This window comes from Lolium rigidum, chromosome 6, assembly GCF_022539505.1.
Source record: "Lolium rigidum isolate FL_2022 chromosome 6, APGP_CSIRO_Lrig_0.1, whole genome shotgun sequence".
NCBI classification, from domain to species: domain Eukaryota; kingdom Viridiplantae; phylum Streptophyta; class Magnoliopsida; order Poales; family Poaceae; genus Lolium; species Lolium rigidum.
The window spans coordinates 178,883,545-178,903,902 of NC_061513.1; positions in this window are offsets into that span (position 1 = coordinate 178,883,545).

Genomic DNA, 20,358 nt, shown 5'->3' on the forward strand with positions numbered 1-20,358 from the left:
GCCAAAGTGGAAGCAATTGAGAAAATGCCATGTCCCAGGGATGTTAAAGGTATTCGTAGTATTCTTGGTCATACTGGTTTCTATAGGAGGTTTATTAAAGATTTCTCTAAAATTTCAAAACCTCTTACTAATCTTCTCCAAAAGGATGACCTTTTGTTTTTGAAGATGATTGTAAGGAAGCTTTTGAAACTCTAAAGAAGGCTTTAACCACTTCTCCTATTGTTCAACCACCTGATTGGAATTTTCCCTTTGAAATTATGTGTGATGCTAGTGATTTTGCAGTAGGTGTTGTTCTTGGACAGCGAGTAGATAAGAAGTTGAATGTTATTCATTATGCTAGTAAGACTCTTGATGCTGCTCAAAAGAACTGTGCTACTACTGAAAAATAATTTCTAGCTGTAGTCTTTGCTTGTGATAAGTTTAGACCTTATATTGTTGATTCGAAAGTTACTATTCACATTGATCATGCTGCTATAAGATACCTTGTGGGAAAGAAAGATGCTAAGCCTAGGCTTATTAGATGGGTGTTGCTTTTACAAGAGTTTGATTTGCATATTGTAGATAGGAAGGACGCTGAAAATCATGCTGTTGATAATTTGTCTAGATTGGAAAACATTTCTTATGATCCTATTCCTGTTAATGATAGTTTTCCAAATGAACAATTGGCTGCAATAAAAGCAACTTCGCGTGAGAGTCCTTGGTATGTTGATTATGCCAACTTTATTGTTTTGAAGTATTTGCCCCCAACATTTACAGCTCAACAAAGAAGGAAATTCTTTTATGACTTGAGGCATTATTTTTGGGATGATCCACACTTATATAAACAAGGAGTAGATGGTATTTGCGAAGATGTGTTCCGGAATATGAGCAGTAGGAGATATTGAGAAAATGGCATGGTAGTGCTTATGGAGGACATCAAGCTGGAGATAGAACTGCACAAAAAGTTCTACAATCAGGTTTTTATTGGCCTACCCTCTCTAAGATGAAAGAAAGTTTATTTTATCTTGTGATGAATGCCAAAGAGTTGGTAATATTCCTAGACGCAATGAAATGCCTATGAGTTATTCTCTTGTTATTGAACCATTTGACTGTTGGGGATTTGACTTTATGGGTCCTTTTCCTCCTTCAGAGGGTTATACTAATATACTTGTTGTTGTTGATTATGTTAATATGTGGGTAGAAGCTATACCTACAAAGAGTGCTGATGGTGAGGCCTCATTAAAAATGGTTAAAGATGTTATTTTCCCTAGATTTGGTGTGCCTAGATATCTTATGACTGATGAAGGTTCTCATTTTATTCATGTTGGTTTTAGACAGACCCTTGCTAGATACGATGATAATCATAGAATTGCTTCACCCTATCATCCTCGAACAAGTGGGCAAGTAGAATTATCAAATAGAGAGATTAAATCTATCTTGCAAAAGACTGTTAATAAATCTAGAAATAATTGGGCTAGTAAGTTAAATGATGCTTTATGGGCTTATAGAACTGCTTATAAAAACCCTATGGGTATGTCTCCTTACAAGATGATTTATGGAAAAGCTTGTCACTTGCCTTTAGAATTAGAACACAAAGCTTATTGGGCAGTGAAAGAACTTAATAAAGACTTTAAACTAGTTGGTAAGAAAAGGTTGCTTGACTTAAGTTCTCTAGATGAATCGAGGAATGAAGCTTATGAAAATGCTGAACTCTTTAAATAGAAGGTTAAAAAGTGGAATGATAAGAGAATTCTTAAGAGAGAGTTCCATGTTGGTGATAAAGTTCTATTGTATAGGTCTCGTCTCAGTTTTTTGCAGGAAAATTACTCTCAAAATGGGAAGGATCTTTTATTATTGAAGAGGTGTATCATTCCGGTGCAATAAAAATTGCTTCGTTCAAGGATAATACTACACAAGTGGTGAATGGGCAAAGACTCAAACATTATATTTCTAGAGATTCTTATAATGAAGATATTGATATTATTCAAGTTGTGACTCTGGAAGAATTCATTAAGGAGCAAATCCAGGAATTTGCAAAGTCCGTCTTCGAATAGGTAACAGTTTTAATAAGAAAAATTTCACGTTAAGTTTTCCAGGTTATGTTTTTGTTGTTTTTGCTAAATTTGAAAAATTACGAGACAGAAACGGGTAGGAGAAGGTGCCTAGGGGCACCAGACCACCACTAGGCGCGGGCCAGCTCCAGGCCACGCCTAGGCATGGTCTGGGCGCCCTGGAGCCCCTTTCCAACCCGATTTCGCCTTGTTCGCTTCCTTTTGTTATGAAACTTATTGCTATTTAATCCCCGGATCCCCCGAGGTCCATATATCGTGTTCTCGTCGTGTTTTCGTTTCGAGCTGTTTCTGCCAGGATTCATTCGCGGTTTTAGAGGCACCATGGTCTCCACCAACAATGACAAGGGAAAGGAGCTACCGGAAGATGATCTCCAAGATCCAAAGCTAGAGGAGGAGGTCAAGAGTGAAGCTGGAGAGGAGGCGGGAGAAGACCGGCGTTCAGCTCCTCGCACCATCATTGCAAGTATTGGAGTGGTGGAAGACCCTCTCAAGTTCAAGGAAGGAGCACGGATAAGTGTTGGAGGAGGGATTCCACGTCACATCCTAGCAGAGAGGACACCGTCTTCAAGAAAGCGGAAAGGAAGTTCTGAGTCTGAGGAAGGATAGGGGAATAATTCCAAGAGCTGGGATTCACAGTCTGAAAGATTCATGAATTGTATTGATCACAACACGGAGTTGATTCGTATTCTCACCTACAAGATTGATGAGTTGAAGGAACTGGTTGATAAGCTTATTAAGGATGCACCACCACCACCGAAGGAGTAATTCATCATTGGTATTGGCATCCCCTTGGCTTGTTCCAAGCTTGGGGGAGTGTCGCGGTATCACATTATTATCTCTTACCTATTTACTTTTCAATGGAGTCATATCATGAGTAGCAAAGTTATCATATAGGATAGTTTGCAGTGTGTAAGTATCTCTCCTTTAGTTGATTATCTATCTATCCCTTGATGTGAGTAGCCGTTATGGAATATTAATGAGAAGTTTTTTATCATTTACCTTCTGCACATCTTATTTTAGTATGTAATTTCTGTCATATGATTAATCTTGTTGGTTAGTACTGGTACCACTTTGGGAGCATCAAGTAATTCTAGTTGGTCTTGGCAAACTTAGCATTGGTCAGTAGCAACATTACTTTGAGGCTTAAGTAGCAAAGAGAAAAATACATGTAGATATATTATTCCATTATCTTTCTTTGTTGTTGGCTCGTAAGCTTAATATTCTTCAGATTGAATCGTTTGTACTTCCAATGAAGATTGCATGATTGTTTTCTATCACATGTATATTGGCTTGTTTCGCTCAACTCTTATGCTTGCTACACAACCTTGCTAGCCAAAGACATGTACTCAGAGGGAATGCTTCTCGTGCATCCAAACCATGAACCAAAAACTCATGCCATTTGTGTCCACCATATCTACCTATATGTGGTATTTCGCTGCCGCTCTAAAGTGAATTGCTTGTGTGCTACCTTTAAACCTTCAAACATTACTACCTGTTTGTGTTTTGTTCTTAGCTCATGAGGAAGTATTGAATGGTTTATTGTCTTTTCAAGACTTCATTTCGTGACTAGCATGAATAATATGCTAAGTCCTTAATTTTGCAAAAAGAGCAAGGCGCTGGGTGCCCGTCCCAAACAAAATAAAACAAATAAATAAACTATGCTCCGCACATTATGTACTAGAGAGATCCTAAATAATGGTGTTCAATGAAGAACTACATGGGAGGCGCTCTTGTGGTCACTATATGAAAGGATGATAGATTGTTTGATTCCATTCGTTGACGATAGACATGCATACCTCTCAAAATGTATATTTTCAACACTCCCATTGTATTTAAAACAAAAAGCTCTAGCACATGAGTAATCGTGCTTCCCTCTGTGCAGGGCCTTTCTTTTACTTTTCTGTTGAGTCAGTAAACCTATTTCCCTCTGTCTCAAGCAAGCATTTGAGTTGTTGTGATCCAACCATTTATGTGTGTTGATCCATTCGATCCTCTCTTTTATTCTTCCTTGTTTAGCACAATGTGTTTATCTGAATGAATATAACTCTGAAAGCTATCTATGATTGTGAAGAGATTGTAATGATTGAGTATGTGATTTCTACAATAAGATCTAATATAAAGACTCTGCTCGAAAGATAAGTACAATTTGTCAATTGTTCTCTGACCAAGAACGAAAGTTTGCCATCACCAATTATGATTTTCTCTATGCGCTTCTATTTAGTGAATCCTTACTCACTGCAAGTTGAATTATATAAGAAGAAGTTGTTGTCTATCATAACTTGTGTATTGGTAAGTATGATGCTTCTTGTCCGTATTTTGTTTATCGACACTTCACTCCATAAACCCATGGTCTGGTTTACTAAGTTCAGTTTCGTGTGGGGACAAGCGTGGTCTAAGCTCTGGGGGAGTTGATACGTCCAATTTGCATCAGTATTTTATATCATACTTTATTTTTATTCATTGATATATTTCATATTTAGAGGTGATACTTATGTCTTTCCATCTATTTTTGCATGTTTGATGATTATTGGAGGATTAACCGCCGGAGTCAGGATTCTGCTGGAAAAAGGACCGTCAAGACACCATATTTCTGAAGAACAACAATTCCTAGAAAATATACAGAAAATACTATTTTACTAGATGACGGCGGAAGCCAGAAGGGGAGGCCGAGATGGGCCAGGAGGGTGCCAGACCACCCCTAGGCGTGGGCCCACCCTAGTCCGCGCCTAAGCATGGTCTAGGCGCCCTGGCCCACTTCCAACGACGCCCCCTCGCGTATTTCAACCCCCGAGAAATCTATGATCGGGGGAGCAACCAGAAAAATATTCCGCCGCCGCAACGGGGCGGAAAACCATAGAGAGAGAAAAGCTCTCCGGCATGCAGAAATCTGCCGAGGAAATTCCTTCCCGGAGAGGGGAAACCGTCTCCATCGTCACTGTCATCGAGCTGGACTTCACCGAGATCATCATCATCTCCACCACCAGCACCATCATCACCGCCGTCTCCATGACGTCCTGTTGTAACATCTTGGGTTTGATACTTGTCTAGTTCATAGGGGAAACTTTCCCGATGTTGATTACTCCTTGTAGTTGATGCTATTGAGTGAAACCATTGAATTAAGGTTTATGTCCAGATTGTTATTTATCATTATATCACCTCTGATTATGATCCATATGTGATGTCTCGTGAGTAGTCCGTTTAGTTCTTCAGGACATGGGAGAAGTCTTGATGTTAGTAGTGGAACTATGTTGAGTAATATGCAATGATTTTATATTTAAGTTGTGGTGCTATTCTTCTAGTGGTGTCATGTGAACGTCGACTACATGATACTTCACCTTTATGGGCCTAGGGGAATGCATCGTGTATTTGGCTACTAAATTGTGGGGTTGCGGGAACGATAGAAACCCAAACCCCGTTAGGAAACCGGTGCAAGAGGGAGTGTAGGATCTCAAAGTTTAAGGCTATGGTTAGATTATCTTAATTACTTTCTTGTAGTTGCAGATGCTTGCAAGAGGTATGATCACAAGTATGCATTAGTCCAAGTATGGGGTAGTGCATTAGCATAGGTTCACCCACACAACACTTACCAAACCATTGAAGATTATTCAGCTATGTGAAGCGAAAGCACTTGATGAAATTCCCGTGTGTCCTCAGGAACGTTTGGTCATCATAAGTAAACAATCGGCTTGTCCTTTGCTATAAGAAGGATGGGGCCACTCGTTGCAATTATTATTACTGCATTTTATTTACTCGTACTTTATTTACCTGCAATATCAAATACCCCTGCAAAACTGTTTGCTAGTGTTTATAGTGAATCCTCGATCAAAACTGCTCGTCAATACCTTCTGCTCCTCGTTGGGTTCGACACTCTTATTTATCGAAAGTACTACGATGCACCCACTATACTTGTGGGTCATCACGCACATGGTAGAATAGTAAATACATCATCGACAAAAATAATTCAAGGAAGAATGGACCTGAAGGTTCTAGCAATCCAGGTTCGAGCCCAGGGACTTGAACCTATGTAAGGTAACACTGTTTTGCTTCAGTAGTTAACTAGTCTCGGTTCGCTGAGTAAAACTGGGCTCGTTACTCTTATCCCTTACGTATGATCAATTATTCGGCTTCTCTCGAAGTCTGCAAGGACCCGATACATTCAAAAATATCATATGAAGAAGGAGGTTCAAATACATCGACAACAAGATCTTCGAGTATTACAACTCGAGTCCACACATGGTTGCAAGGATCCGTCCATAGACTCAGAGGCTACTCCCATCGGGAGCGCTGTTCTCGTACCCAATAGCAGACAAAATCAATTTTACATCAAGCCACAAGATTGAATATTCTTCGACTGATCAAGACGTTCGGATGAAAACACCTTTAGTCCCTGCCCGAAACTTTGCTTTGGCCGGTCACTCGGGGGCTACTGATGTGGGCATTACCCTTCGGGTACCCAACATTGGCCTACCTCATTCGGCCCAACAAGGGATCCATGAAGATCAGTACAACCTATGATGGACCAATACGTCGATTGTGATTTAGGAAAGGTAGAAGGAGGCGGATTCTTGATGGACAAGGCAAGGAAAAGTCGAATAAGGAAATGGTAGATTAGATCTCATTGTAACATAGTTGAATCCGAGCAGGACTCTCAGGACCTGGCCTCCTATATAAAGGCCACGAGAGGGCCTGCCGGAGGACATCGAAATCATCCTACACAATCCCGTATGCACCAAACTAGAAACCTTGCCTTCCGGCGAGTTCACCACAACACAGTCTATCGGCTGCCCCATTGTAACCTTTTTCATCGATAAATCAAGATCAGACAAGCATGAGTAAGGGTTTTACCTCATCGAGGGCCCCGAACCTGGGTAAATCTCGCCTTCTATTTGTTTAGTATCCAACGTCTCGTGCTAACTTGCAGGATTTCGTCAACCCTAAGCCCCACATGGTGGGAATTACCGAGGAGCCCCCTCGTCAAAGGGTACAAGAATGATCACATGACAAAGCAGGATATATGGTGGAGCTGTCGGTAGGATACCTATATGCACCAAAATCGAGTCCTAGCGTTGACTGTATAAAACACCAAAGGAAACTCACACAAGGAGATGAATGTGGGAATGCAACTATGTGAATGAAAATGTTGCAATGCACTAGAGAGATACTAGCAAAGCTCAACATTATGCACAAGATTGTTGAACTACATGTGTAGAAAGTAAACAAGGCCTTCACTTTGATATGTGATGTCTACGCACGCTTCTATTCCTGTAGACAGTGTTGGGGCTCCAAGAGAGAGGTTTGTAGAACAACAGCAAGTTTCCCTTAAGTGAATCACCCAAGGTTTATCGAACTCAGGGAGGTAGAGGTCAAAGATATCCCTCTCAAGCAACCCTGCAATTACGATACAAGAAGTCTCTTGTGTCCCCAACACACCTAATACACTTGTCAGATGTATAGGTGCACTAGTTCAGCGAATTGATAGTGAAATACAAGTGATATGGATGTATATGAGCGGTTATAACAATCCGAATAAAATATGGCAGCGAGTAAACATGCAACAGAACAGTAAATAAACGGAGTTTCGATATTCGGAAACAAGGCCTAGGGATCAAACTTTCACTAGTGGACACTCTCAACATTGCAATCATAAAGGAATATAAATAAGCACTTCACTATGCGATTCTGAATTACTCTTTGGCAAGATAACGAACACTAATTCATCATGTAGGCAAACCTTAAAGATGTATTCCCAAGTACTAATAAACACCCCATGCTGTCACTGTGAGCATTCATAGGAGGTACTAACACACCACAATTTCATAGAGACATCCAACTCAAATCATAACTCGATGAATAAGTATTCTGTGAAATATAGCCTAAGAGACCCACACGGTGCACACACTGTCACCTTTACACACGTGGGACAAGGAGTCTCCGGAGATCACATAAGTAAAATCCACTTGAATAGCATAATGACATCTAGATTACAAAGCTCATCATATGGATCTCAATCATGCAAAGCAACTCATGAGATCATTGTATTGAAGTACATAGGAGAGAGATTAACCACATAGCTACCGGTACAGCCCTTAGCCTCGGGGGAGAACTACTCCCAGCCTCCTCATCATAGGAGACAGCAGCGTTGATGAAGATGGCGATGGTGTCGATGGAGATGCCTTCCGGGGGCAATTCCCCGTCCCGGCGGCGTGCCGGAACAGAGACTTCTGTCCCCCGAATCTTGGCTTCGCGATGGCGGCGGCTCTGGAACTTTTCTCGTATCGTGGCGGCTCTGGAACTTTTCTCGTATCGTGGCTTATCGGTGTCGAGGTTTTAGGTCACCAGGGCTTAAATAGGCGAAGAGACGGAGTCGGAAGGGTTCTGGGGGTCCCACACACCAGGGGGGCGCCCCCCCTCTGGCCGCGCCGCCATACTGTGTGCACTACAAGAAAAGTTGCCATGGCCGACGAAGTTGAAGTCGCGCCGTGGTTGCTGGTGTACCATGGCCGACGATTTTTGGTCCCTCCGTGGTGCATGTCAAAACTTTTTTTTCTCGTTTTTGAGGCCACCTAGCCCGACGAAAGCGGCCAAAACGTCGCGTATGGTGGCCCGGGACGTGGTGCATCTCGAGATCTCGGGTTCGCCGGCCGAGTCAACGCAAATCCGCAACGCCGAGGGATGTAGGGCCCAGATGGCAGCCTCTCTGGCATTGTTTTTTTTCTCGATCGCGCCATCTCGTTCAACGTTCTCCGATCGAGCCGTTTACGATGCAGGATCATGGGTCCCGCATGTCATCCTCTATGAACCAAAATTCTTTCTGATGGCCAGAATTGAGTTCCGCGAAGCGGGATTCAAGCGGGAGTTTGAAAGAACATTTCCCGCCCTTTTGGGTTTTGTGTGTTTGACGTCAACACTATGTATATTTTTATGTGTGTTGATGTAGATAGGTACGAGCTATCAAAAATTATGTTGGATCGGTGAATTGCTTTAGGCTGTTACGAAGTTCTGCGGATTTTTATGTGTACGGCGGAAGTTCCGGCCCCGGCGGGCGGAAGTTCCTGCCTGGCTTATTCGGCGAAGCTCCCCGGCGCGGTTTGGCCCGCAGCTCTTTTCTTCACTGACCGGAAGTTCCGGTGGAAGTTGGCCGGAAGTTCGGGTCGGCGGAACTTCCGCCCAACTTCGGGCAAGTTCGGAAATGCGGTTTTGTGGCTCAGTATAGTCCAGTAAGGTTTTCAGGCAATTCCGGAACTTGGCCGGAACTTCCGGTCACCGGAAGTTCCGCCCAAGTTCCGCCCCTTTTTGTGCTTTGCAGGAATTTTATCAGAAGCGGAACTTCCGGCCCAAACGGCCGGTACTTCCGGTGGAAGCCGGAACTTCCGGCCATCCTGGCCGGAACTTCCGGTGTAAGTGAAATTCGTCCCCAACGGTCAGATCTGAAAGCTCCACCCATATAAATAGCTTTCTTCTCCAAAGGGACAAGTTGCTCAATCATTGCAAGAAAAATCTGCCAAGCTTCACCACCATTAGAGCCACCTCAAGAACACAAGATTTGCAAGATCTCCTTCCTCCCCCAACCAAAGCTCTTGATCTTTGGAGATTCGAAGGAGAAGACACCGATCTACATCCTCACCGAGCGTTCTTCATTTCCCCTCACTTGTTTGAGGGATCTCATGCTAGTGTTCCTATTTGGTTCCCTAGTTGATTTGTTGTTGATGTGTTGTTGTTGATTGTTGTATTGTTACGGATTTGGGAGCCTCCAATTTGGTTGTGGATGTGTGCCCCAAGAACTTTGTAAAGGCCCGGTTTCCGCCTCGAGGAAATCCCTTAGTGGAAGTGGGCTAGGCCTTCGTGGCGTTGCTCACGGGAGATCTGAGTGAAGCCTTCGTGGCTGTTGGTTTGGCTTGCGTAGCAACCACACTCCTCCAAACGTAGACGTACCTTCTTGCAAAGGAAGGGAACTACGGGAATCATCTCCGTGTCATCGCGTGCTCCACTCTCGGTTACCTCTATCCCATTCTATCTCCTATATATTGCGTAGCTATATCTTGCTTAGTTGATATCCTTGTCATATAGGTAAATTCACTTAGTTGCATATCTAGAGAATTTACCTTTTGTGTCAAGCCTAAATTGAAAAAGAACTAAAAATTGGTTAGCACCTATTCACCCCCCCTCTAGGTGCGGCATACGATCCTTTCAATTGGTATCGAGCCTCGGCTCTTATTTCGGACTTAACCGCCTAAGAGTATGCCGAACGAGGATCCCACGGAAGAGGCCGCCAAGACGGTCTCCATGGAAGACTTCAATTCGTTGAAGTCCTCCATGGAAGCCCAAATGGAAAGCATGAAAAAGATGATTGCCGAGCTTTTGGCTCAGGCCCTTCCCAAGGCTCCTAGTGTAGAGGTAAAAGACACGGGTGCGTTAGATGAGGGAGAGGCTTCGGACTTACCCTCATCTATCAAACCCGTGGAAGGTGATAACTTAAACACTATCAAATCTACCAGTGCATCTCCTAGGGGAACTAGTGGAGGTGAAAGCTACAATCGAGTAGCTCCACCTTTCCTATCTCCCGATATACCGGTTCCCCATCCCCATTTGAACATTCGGGCGACCCACCTAAGTTTTCTATTGATAATTTCGATACTTGGCAATTTGAGTTCCGCTCTCATGTTTGTAGTGCCTCCAATGAACTATGGAGAATCATCTTGGAGGGCTTCAAGCCATACAACCCCGACAAGTTGACTAGAAGAGAAGCGATTGATAGTCAACTCAACAACACCGCCTTACACATGATTCAAACTAGTGTGGGGACACCGGAATTGCATCGTGTCCGGAACTACACCACCGCCAAGGAAGCTTGGGATGGCTTGGCCGCTAGTTGCATTGGAAGTGAGAGCACAAGGAGGAACAAGTATAATGCTCTTAAGAATAAAGCCGAAGGGTTCATGAGGCTACCGGATGAAGATCATGAAGTCATGTATGGAAGACTTCTCACCATTGCCGATGCCTTCCGGCTTATTGGTGCCACCCACATCAATGACACTTGGATCAAGGAGAAGTACATTGAATGCATGATGCCATTTGTACCCATTGATGTCAAGACTCTTGTGGGGAGGGAATGCTATTCCTCTCTCACCTCTCAACAAGTCGTGCATGAGATGCAAGCTCTCAAGGTGCTTGAGGAAACCTCTCATGATTCTCGCAATCGTGCTCTTGGGATGGCAAAAGGTTCCAACCTTGCCTTGGTGGTCAACTCCGTTGAAGAAGTGATTCCTCAAGAATCTTATAGGGCATCTTGGAGTATGTCCTATCCGGAAGATTTGCAATGCCACTACCATGATCACATGGCCTTCCATGCAAAATCCTTTTGGGTTGATCCCTCCAAGGCCAAGGAAGACAACATCAAGAGGAACAACAAAAGTGGGTTCACTAGCTTTGGTCCAAAGACAAGATCATGCTACAATTGTGATGACAAGCGCCACTTCATTGCCGAATGCCCCTATGAGAATAGAGAGCTTCATAATGGGAGGCTCATTCCCAAGGACAAGAGCAAGGACACAAAGGGCAAATATTCAAAAGCCCCCAACAAGAAGTTCTACAACAACAAGACCAAGAAGGGCAAGAGGCCCTCAAGAGTTGTGCTAGTAACAAGAGAAGAATATTCATCCGATGAAGTTGAAAGTTCTAGTGGTGATGAAGATGAAGAAAGCTCAAAGGAATTGGCCGCCATCGTCACCACCAACATACCCTCTTCATCTCTCTTTGAATCTCCCAATGAGAACCCTCATATCAAGAATGCACATTGCTTCATGGCAAGGTCCTCCTTGGACACACCTATTGTGCTATCAACTCAAGAAGAGTATACCTCAGGAGATGATGATGTTGATGATGAAGAAGATGCAACCTCTAATGGATTGGTCGCTCTTGCCTCCCTCTCCACTAACTCTTCATCACCAAGTGAATCCCCCAATGAGGTCATTCATGTGGAGGAAGAAAGTTGCCTCATGGCTACAATCCTCCGAGGTATCATCTCCTAGTCCCTCTATGCCTAACATATCTAGTGATCTAGGGGTTGATGATGCTAGTCTAAAAGTGAAACAAGAAATGCTAGATTTTGATGATTTCATTCTCAACCTACAAGGTAACACTAAAAAGCATGTTTCAAACCTCATGGTTCGTTTAGCTCAACAAAGTGATATGCTTGAGAAAAAGGGTCAAATAGAGAGAGAAGACTCTCTCGAAATCCATGCTCTTAAAAATGATCTTGAGGAAAGTCAAGAAACTATAGCTTCTCTTGAGGAGAGGCTAGAAACTCTTGAAGAGCCTCAAGATAAAATTAACAAGCTCACTAAAGCTAGAGATCTTGCTAGGGCTAAGTCTAAAGTGCTTAAAAAGGAAAAGGCCCAATTTGAGGTTGATCATGAGAAACTTGTGAAGGATCTAGATGAACTAGACAAAGCTCACAAAGCTTTGAAGAGTGAATTCACTCTCCTATCCAAATCCTATGAGCAACTTCAAATTAGGCTTGCTTCATATGATGTGCCTAGTTCCTCTACTCCTCTATGTGATCATGCAAATATTGTTGAGGAAAATGCTAGGTTGAAGGATGAACTTGCTAAGGCCTCCTCTCCCCAAAGTAAACTTTCTTTGGATGATCTTTTGAGTAAGCAAAGATCAAACAATGGGAAGGAGGGCCTTGGTTATAATGCCAAGGCAAAGAAGGCAAACAAGCAAAAGGCCAAGCCCGCACAAGAGAAGAAGAAAGACGTCACTAATGGTGAAGCCTCCAAGGGCAAAACCATGAATGATGATGATGCGGGAATTGCTAACCCTCACTATGTTTTATTTAAAGATTATTATGGTGATGTTTATGCTAAATATGTTGGCCCATATGATGGTTATGTTGCTTGGTCTATTTGGGTCCCAAAGACCCTTGTTGCTAACAAAAGAGGACCCATTGCGAAATGGGTACCTAAATCCAAGAATTGATCTCATGTAGGACTATGCCGCCGGAGGTTCAAAATGGGTACTTGATAGTGGATGTACAAGTCATATGACCGGCGGCAAGAACCTCGTCAAGGAGTTGAGGCCTAACATTAATGATATCACCGTCTCCTTTGGCGATAATTCTACATCAGAGGTATTGGGTTTTGGTAAGGTTGTGGTTGCACACAACATTACTCTTGTGGATGTCATGCTTGTCAAAACCCTTGGTTACAGTTTGCTTTCCGTTTCCGCCCTTGGCAAGATGGGTTTCGCCGTCTTTATTGATAATGATATTGTGGTCCTCTTGTGGAGCAAGACTCTAAAACTCGCTTTCGTTGGGTATCGCGAACACAACTTGTATGTGGTGGACTTTTCGGGGACCACCACGACAAGTGCGATGTGCCTATTCGGAAAGGCGGACGTGGGTTGGTTGTGGCATCGCCGCCTAGCCCATGTCAACATGAGAACTTTGCAAAGTCTTCACAAGGGGAACCATATTGTGGGACTAATGGAAAATGTGTCTTTTGCCAAAGATCGTGTTTGTAGGGCTTGTGTTGAAGGCAAAATGCATGACTCTCCGCATCCAAGCAAGACCATCATCTCTTCCAAGAGGATCTTGGAGCTCCTTCATGTGGATCTCTTTGGTCCCGTTACTCATGCAAGTCTTGGTGCGAAGAAACATTGCTTGGTGATTGTCGATGACTACTCAAGATACACTTGGGTCTACTTTCTCAAGACGAAAGATGAGACTCAACAAATATTCATTGACTTTGCTACCGAGGTGCAACGCCAACACAACCTCCTCATTATGGCAATAAGAAGTGACAACGGCTCCGAGTTCAAGAACTACACACTCAATGATTTTCTTAGTGATGAGGGGATTCGTCATCAATATTCCGCTGCTTACACCCCTCAACAAAATGGTGTTGCGGAGAGGAAGAACCAGGACTCTTATGGATATGGAAAGGTCTATGATGGCGGAGTATAAATCCCGCTATAACTTTTGGGCCGAAGCCATCTCCACCGCTTGTCACTCCTCTAACCGGCTCTATCTCCGCAAGGGCTTGAACAAGACTCCATATGAAATACTCACCGGGAACAAGCCTAATATCTCATACTTCAAGGTGTTCGGGTGTAAGTGTTTCTACAAAATCAAAGGAGTTCGTTTATCTAAATTCGCTCCTAAAGCTTTGGAGGGTATATTTGTTGGTTACGGTGCTGAGTCTCACACTTATAGAATCTTTGATATAGCCTCCGGGATTATCATTGAATCTTGTAGTGTGAGGTTCGAAGAAAATGATGGCTCCCAAGTGGGGCAAGTTGATGTTTGTGCGAGGTGATGAAATACCCCAAGATGCCATAGTAAGAATGGGTGTGGGATTTTCCGCCCCATTGAGGGACACGGTGTGGCGTCTCGGGAAGGACTATGCTCTACCACGGTGGAGCCCTCATCTTCTCAACATCAACAAACCCCATCAAGTGAAGCAAATGATGCACCAACCCAAGAACAAGAACAAAACCCTCTCTCTCAGTGTGCAAGATCAAGGTCAAGATCAACCAAGAATTCATGATGGTTCCGACGAGTATCCATTTGATATTTGCTCCGCACCAAATGATGTCCAAGATCAAGCACATGATGTTGAGCACTCACAAGAAATTGTGGTTGCTCAAGTGGATGGTCAAGACGGGGACCCAAATGATCAAGTTGATCAAGTGACACCTCCAAGGCCAAGAAGAACCAAGGAGGAGATCGAGACCCGTCGACTAGCAAGAAGAGAAAGGCAACTTGAGCGTCTTGGACACACACATGACAAGGTTCTTGGTGATGTAAGGGCAAAGGTCTCCACAAGAAGGCAATTGGCGAACTTTAGCCATCATCATGCTTATATCTCCTTAGTGGAACCCAAGAAAGTATTTGAAGCCCTTGAAGATTCGGATTGGTTGGAAGCTATGCATGAAGAACTCAATAACTTCAAGCGCAACAAAGTATGGACTTTAGTTAAGAAGCCAAAGGAGTGCCGCAATGTTATAGGCACTAAATGGATTTTCAAGAACAAGCAAGATGAGTTTGGAAATGTTGTGAGGAACAAGGCAAGATTGGTGGCTCAAGGGTTCTCTCAAGTTGAGGGAATTGACTTTGGAGAAACCTATGCTCCTGTGGCTCGCCTTGAGTCCATCCGTATCCTTCTTGCTTATGCTTCGCATCATAACTTTAAGTTACAACAAATGGATGTGAAAAGTGCTTTTCTTAATGGTCCTTTGCATGAAGAGGTTTATGTTAAGCAACCCCGGGGTTCGAGGATCTCAACTTTCCTAACCATGTCTACAAGCTTGATAAAGCACTTTATGGTCTCAAACAAGCTCCTAGAGCTTGGTACGAGCACCTTAAGGAATTGTTGGTAGACCGTGGGTTTGATGTTGGGCTAATCGACCCCACTCTTTTTACTAAGAGGGTAAATGGGGAGCTTTTCGTTTGCCAATTATATGTTGATGATATTATATTTGGGTCTACTAACAAAGCTTTCAATGATGAATTCTCAAAGATTATGACCGATAGGTTTGAGATGTCTATGATGGGAGAGATGAAGTTCTTCCTTGGTTTTGAGATCAAGCAATTGAGGGAAGGAACCTTCATCAACCAAGCAAAATATCTCCAAGACATGCTCAAGAGGTTCAAGATGACCGAGATGAAGGGTGTGGCCACTCCTATGGTTACCAAATGTCATCTTGCACTAGATCCCAATGGTAAAGAGGTGGATCAAAAGGTATATCGCTCCATGATTGGATCCTTGCTTTACCTTTGTGCATCTAGACCGGACATAGTGTTGAGTGTTGGTGTGTGTGCAAGGTATCAAGCTTCTCTAAGGAGAGCCACATGATAGCTCTCAAGAGAATCTTTCGATATTTGGTTGATACCCCAAGATATGGTATTTGGTACCCCAAAGGCTCAAGTTTTATTCTCAATGGTTATCACCAGATGCGGATTGGGCGGGTGACAAGGATGATAGGAAATCAACTTCGGGGCTTGCCAATTCCTTGGTAGGTCCTTGGTGTGTTGGTCTTCTAAGAAGCAAAATTGTATATCTCTCTCCACCGCCGAAGCCGAATATGTTGCCGCCGCAAGTGGATGCACTCAATTGTTATGGATGAGGCAAACTTTAAAGGAATACGGTGTCATTTGTGACAAAGTTCCTCTATTATGTGACAATGAAAGTGCCATCAAGATTGCCTATAATCCGGTGCAACATTCAAGAACGAAGCATATTGAGATCCGGAATCATTTCATTAGGAATCATGTTGCCCGTGGTGATATTGAGCTTATCTATGTTCCAACCAAAGATCAACTTGCTAGATATATTCACGAAGCCTCTTGATGAAGCAAGATTCTCTTATTTGAGGAATGAGCTAAATATCATTGATTCAAGGAGTATAGCTTGACCATCTTGCAAACACACCTTTGTCTCAAAACTTTATTTGGTTTAGATGTGGGCATGGAAATAGGGGGAGTGCGGTTTAAATTATTGAGCTATCCCTCCCCCCATAATGCCAACATTAAAGATTTCATTCTCGTTATATCATATGTTGATATGTGAGCTTAAATGATGAGTAGTGGTTTGAACCCAAGATATATCTTCGCGGTGTCATATCATAACACTCATATATGGTGGCCTAGGCCACCGCACTCTTCTTCGTGAAGAGTTGGAGTTGTTTGGATTTTCATTGGATTTTATTGACATCTCCTTGTTTATGGGAAATCACTCATTTTTGGCCTTCATTTGCATTATTTGCAAAAATGAGTGATCATGTACCATCTCACGAGTTTGGCGTATCTGTCCTAAGCCTATCTCATCTAAGACATATCCTTCACCTTCTCCAAGTGCACCTTGTTCGTGTCAAAATCCCGTTTTTGGGCACAGTTTCCTGTTCCACCGGAAGTTCCGGTCGTTTCGACCGGTACTTCCGGCTAGTATCTTTTCGCCAGATTCAGCCTTGTTCGTGTCCGGCTCGGGTGGTTCTGCGAGACCGGAAGTTCCGGCTCCAACGAGCGGAACTTCCGGCCTTAAGTGGCCACTATATAGCTGGGCCGAACGGGTGAGCAGATTCCATCTCCCTCACTTTTCCCCTTTCCAAGATCTATTTGGTGGTGCTCCTCCCCGTGACGGCTGCTTGCTCCTCCGGCCGGATCTCCCTCCTCCGGCGCTCCCCGCCGGATCGTCTCCGTGGATCGGCATCCTCTCCCTCTTCTCCTCCATGGCTCCCCCCGGTTTGTGCCCTCTCCCTCTCTATGTGTGGGTAGACCTCACTAGATGAAATATAGGGCATACTCTAGGCAAAGCTATGGTAGAAATCCTCTAGATGCCTTTCCTCTACTAGATCGTGCGTAGGATGTCGTGGTAATGCGGTCCTCTTTGCCATTGCCTCAGACCTGGTGAGAAACAGCCGCTGTTTTCGAACAGCCGGAAGTTCCGGTCCTTCACGCCGGAACTTCGGCCCAGGGCGGAACTTCCGCCGGTTCTCACCGGAACTTCCGGCCTGGCGATTTTTTCTGCTGTTACCCGATATCCTGTGCATGCTCTGGTGTTTGGCCTCCTTGCTTATGTGCACTCATTCATCATTCCTATCATGTTGATTTCGTTATCAGGTGGTTCCAAGAAGAGAGGCAAGGATCATGTGGATGAGGTTGAGGAAGAGCTTGAGCAAACCCGACCATCCAAGCTCACCGCTCGCCAGCAAGGCTGCAGCTGCTCGAGAGGCACAAGTCACTCGGCTGTTCGTGGGAAGAACATACATATATCCGTGAAGGGCATGCAATATAATGAGTACAAGGAGCTCACGTGACATGAACCCTTACCTCACCCCTTGGAACAATAGGGTTACGGATAAGCGGTTCCACAACAAGACCCAAGAGGAGATATTCTATGAGATCTACATACCATTCAAGAAGGGGTAGCCCCTCAACATGCTATTGACACGGGAAGATGGCCGCTAATAAGTACTTTGAAGAAGCCTATGCCATGTGTGGAGAGTTTGGGCTCTATCCCATTATGGAGCTCAACAAGGACTATGATGTTGGGTTGATTCAACAATTCTATGCCACCGTCCACTTTGAGCAAGATGAAGCAAGAACTTTTCGGTGGGTGACTCATGAGAGGCTCCTTGAGTCTAACTTGGCAAAGTTTGGAGCCGCACTTGGATATCCTCGCTACCCGGGCGTTGATGCAAATGGTTGGAGGTGCCATGATAGCTCATGGGCTCAAACAAGGGAGGTCTTGGAGCACCTCTACATCCCCGGCTGGGGTGTCCCAGGAGCAAGAATGCGGATCTTCTCCCTACTTGGGATATTATGCTTAGAGTCTACTGGAAACCATTGGACCGAAGGGTGGCAACCTTGATGAGCTACATCTTTATGAAGTGGATCTTATGGCCAACTCTTTTGCTAAGAAGGGCACCGGTGAGAAGCTTGATGTGATGGACTACATCTATCATGAGATGTGGTCATGTGTGATGGAGAAGAAGCTTCCCGCCTATGCTCCGTACATTATGAAGCTCATTGAGGACACTTGGATGGAGTCTTGTCAGGCTAGACTCGTTCAATCCATTCCACTCACTCTCACATCCCATGAAGTGAAGTCATTGAGGACCAAGCGCCACAACTCTCCTCTTGAAGATGTTAACCCCATGGATGAGAAGCCACCTAAGCTGGGCCTCCAAGCTAGCACGCCGCATGAGACGGATCTTTTGCCTCACCTCTGCGAGTTAACCACCGTCGGTATCGGCGGCATGTTGAAGCCAAGAAGTCAAGGGTGCGTCGGAAGAGCATCATGAGGGCCCTTGAGGTGGAAGTGTCTCCTCCCGGATCCGAGGAGAATGTCACTCCGGAGGCTGAGTGGGTCTCTAGTTATGGTGTCCCTCTTCCTCCGGATGGTCTTGAGATCGAGTCTCCTCCGCACACTCCTCCCTACCCCGGCGCTACATCGAACCTCCCTCCCGGCTGGGCTAACGCCGACCCTTGGGGCGCGTAGTTTCTCTTTTTCCTTTTTGGTGCTTTGGTGCCAAAGGGGAGAATGAGACCTTATTAGGTTGCTCTTCGGTGGGTATTTGCATGGGGGAGTCACAAGCTCGTGTTGGCTTTGGTTTTTTATTGCTTGTGATTCTATTTATCTTTATGGTGTCGAACTATGTCTTAGCTATTTGGTTTGTAAACTCTATCTATGTGCTTGGAACCTTATTTGTGTATGGTAAACTCCGTATGTGAGTCTTCCTTGGTTATCTATGTGTGCATGATCTTATTATCCATATGCTTATCACTATGTTGTATTGCTAACCCTTGGAAGACGGATGCAAGATATAGGGGAGCTTCTTATGTACCATTGCTCATATCTAGGGGAGCTCCTCTATATCTCTCACATTGTTGTTTACTTTATCCATTCCTTGCAAATACTTGTGTTGTCATCAAACACCAAAAAGGGGAGATTGAAAGAACATTTCCCGCCCTTTTGGGTTTTGTGTGTTTGACGTCAACACTATGTATATTTTTATGTGTGTTGATGTAGACAGGTACGAGCTATCAAAAATTATGTTGGATCGGTGAATTGCTTTAGCTGTGCTGAAGTTCTGCAGTTTTTATGTGTCTGGCAGAAGTTCCGGCCCCAGCAGGCGGAAGTTCCGCCCTGGCTTATTCAGCAGAAGCTCCCCAGCGCAGTTTGGCCACGGCTCTTTTCTTCCGACCGGAAGTTCCGGTGAAGTTGGCCGGAAGTTCCGGTCGGCGGAACTTCCGCCCAACTTCCGGGCAAGTTCCGGAAATGCGGTTTTGTGGCTCAGTATAGTCCAGTAAGGTTTTCGGACAATTCCGGAACTTGGCCGGAACTTCCGGTCACCGGAAGTTCCGCCCAAGTTCCGCCCCTTCTTTTGCTTTGCAGGAATTTTATCAGAAGCGGAACTTCCGGCCCAAACGGCCGGTACTTCCGGCCATCCTGGCCGGAATTCCGGTGTAAGTGAAATTCGTCCCCAACGGTCAGATCTGAAAGCTCCACCCATATAAATAGCTTTCTTCTCCAAAGGGACAAGTTGCTCAATCATTGCAAGAAAAATCTGCCAAGCTTCACCACCATTAGAGCCACCTCAAGAACACAAGATTTGCAAGATCTCCTTCCTCCCCCAACCAAAGCTCTTGATCTTTGGAGATTCGAATGAGAAGACACCGATCTACATCCTCACCGAAGCGTTCTTCATTTCCCCCTCACTTGTTTGAGGGATCTCATGCTAGTGTTCCTATTTGGTTCCCTAGTTGATTTGTTGTTGATGTGTTGTTGTTGATTGTTGTATTGTT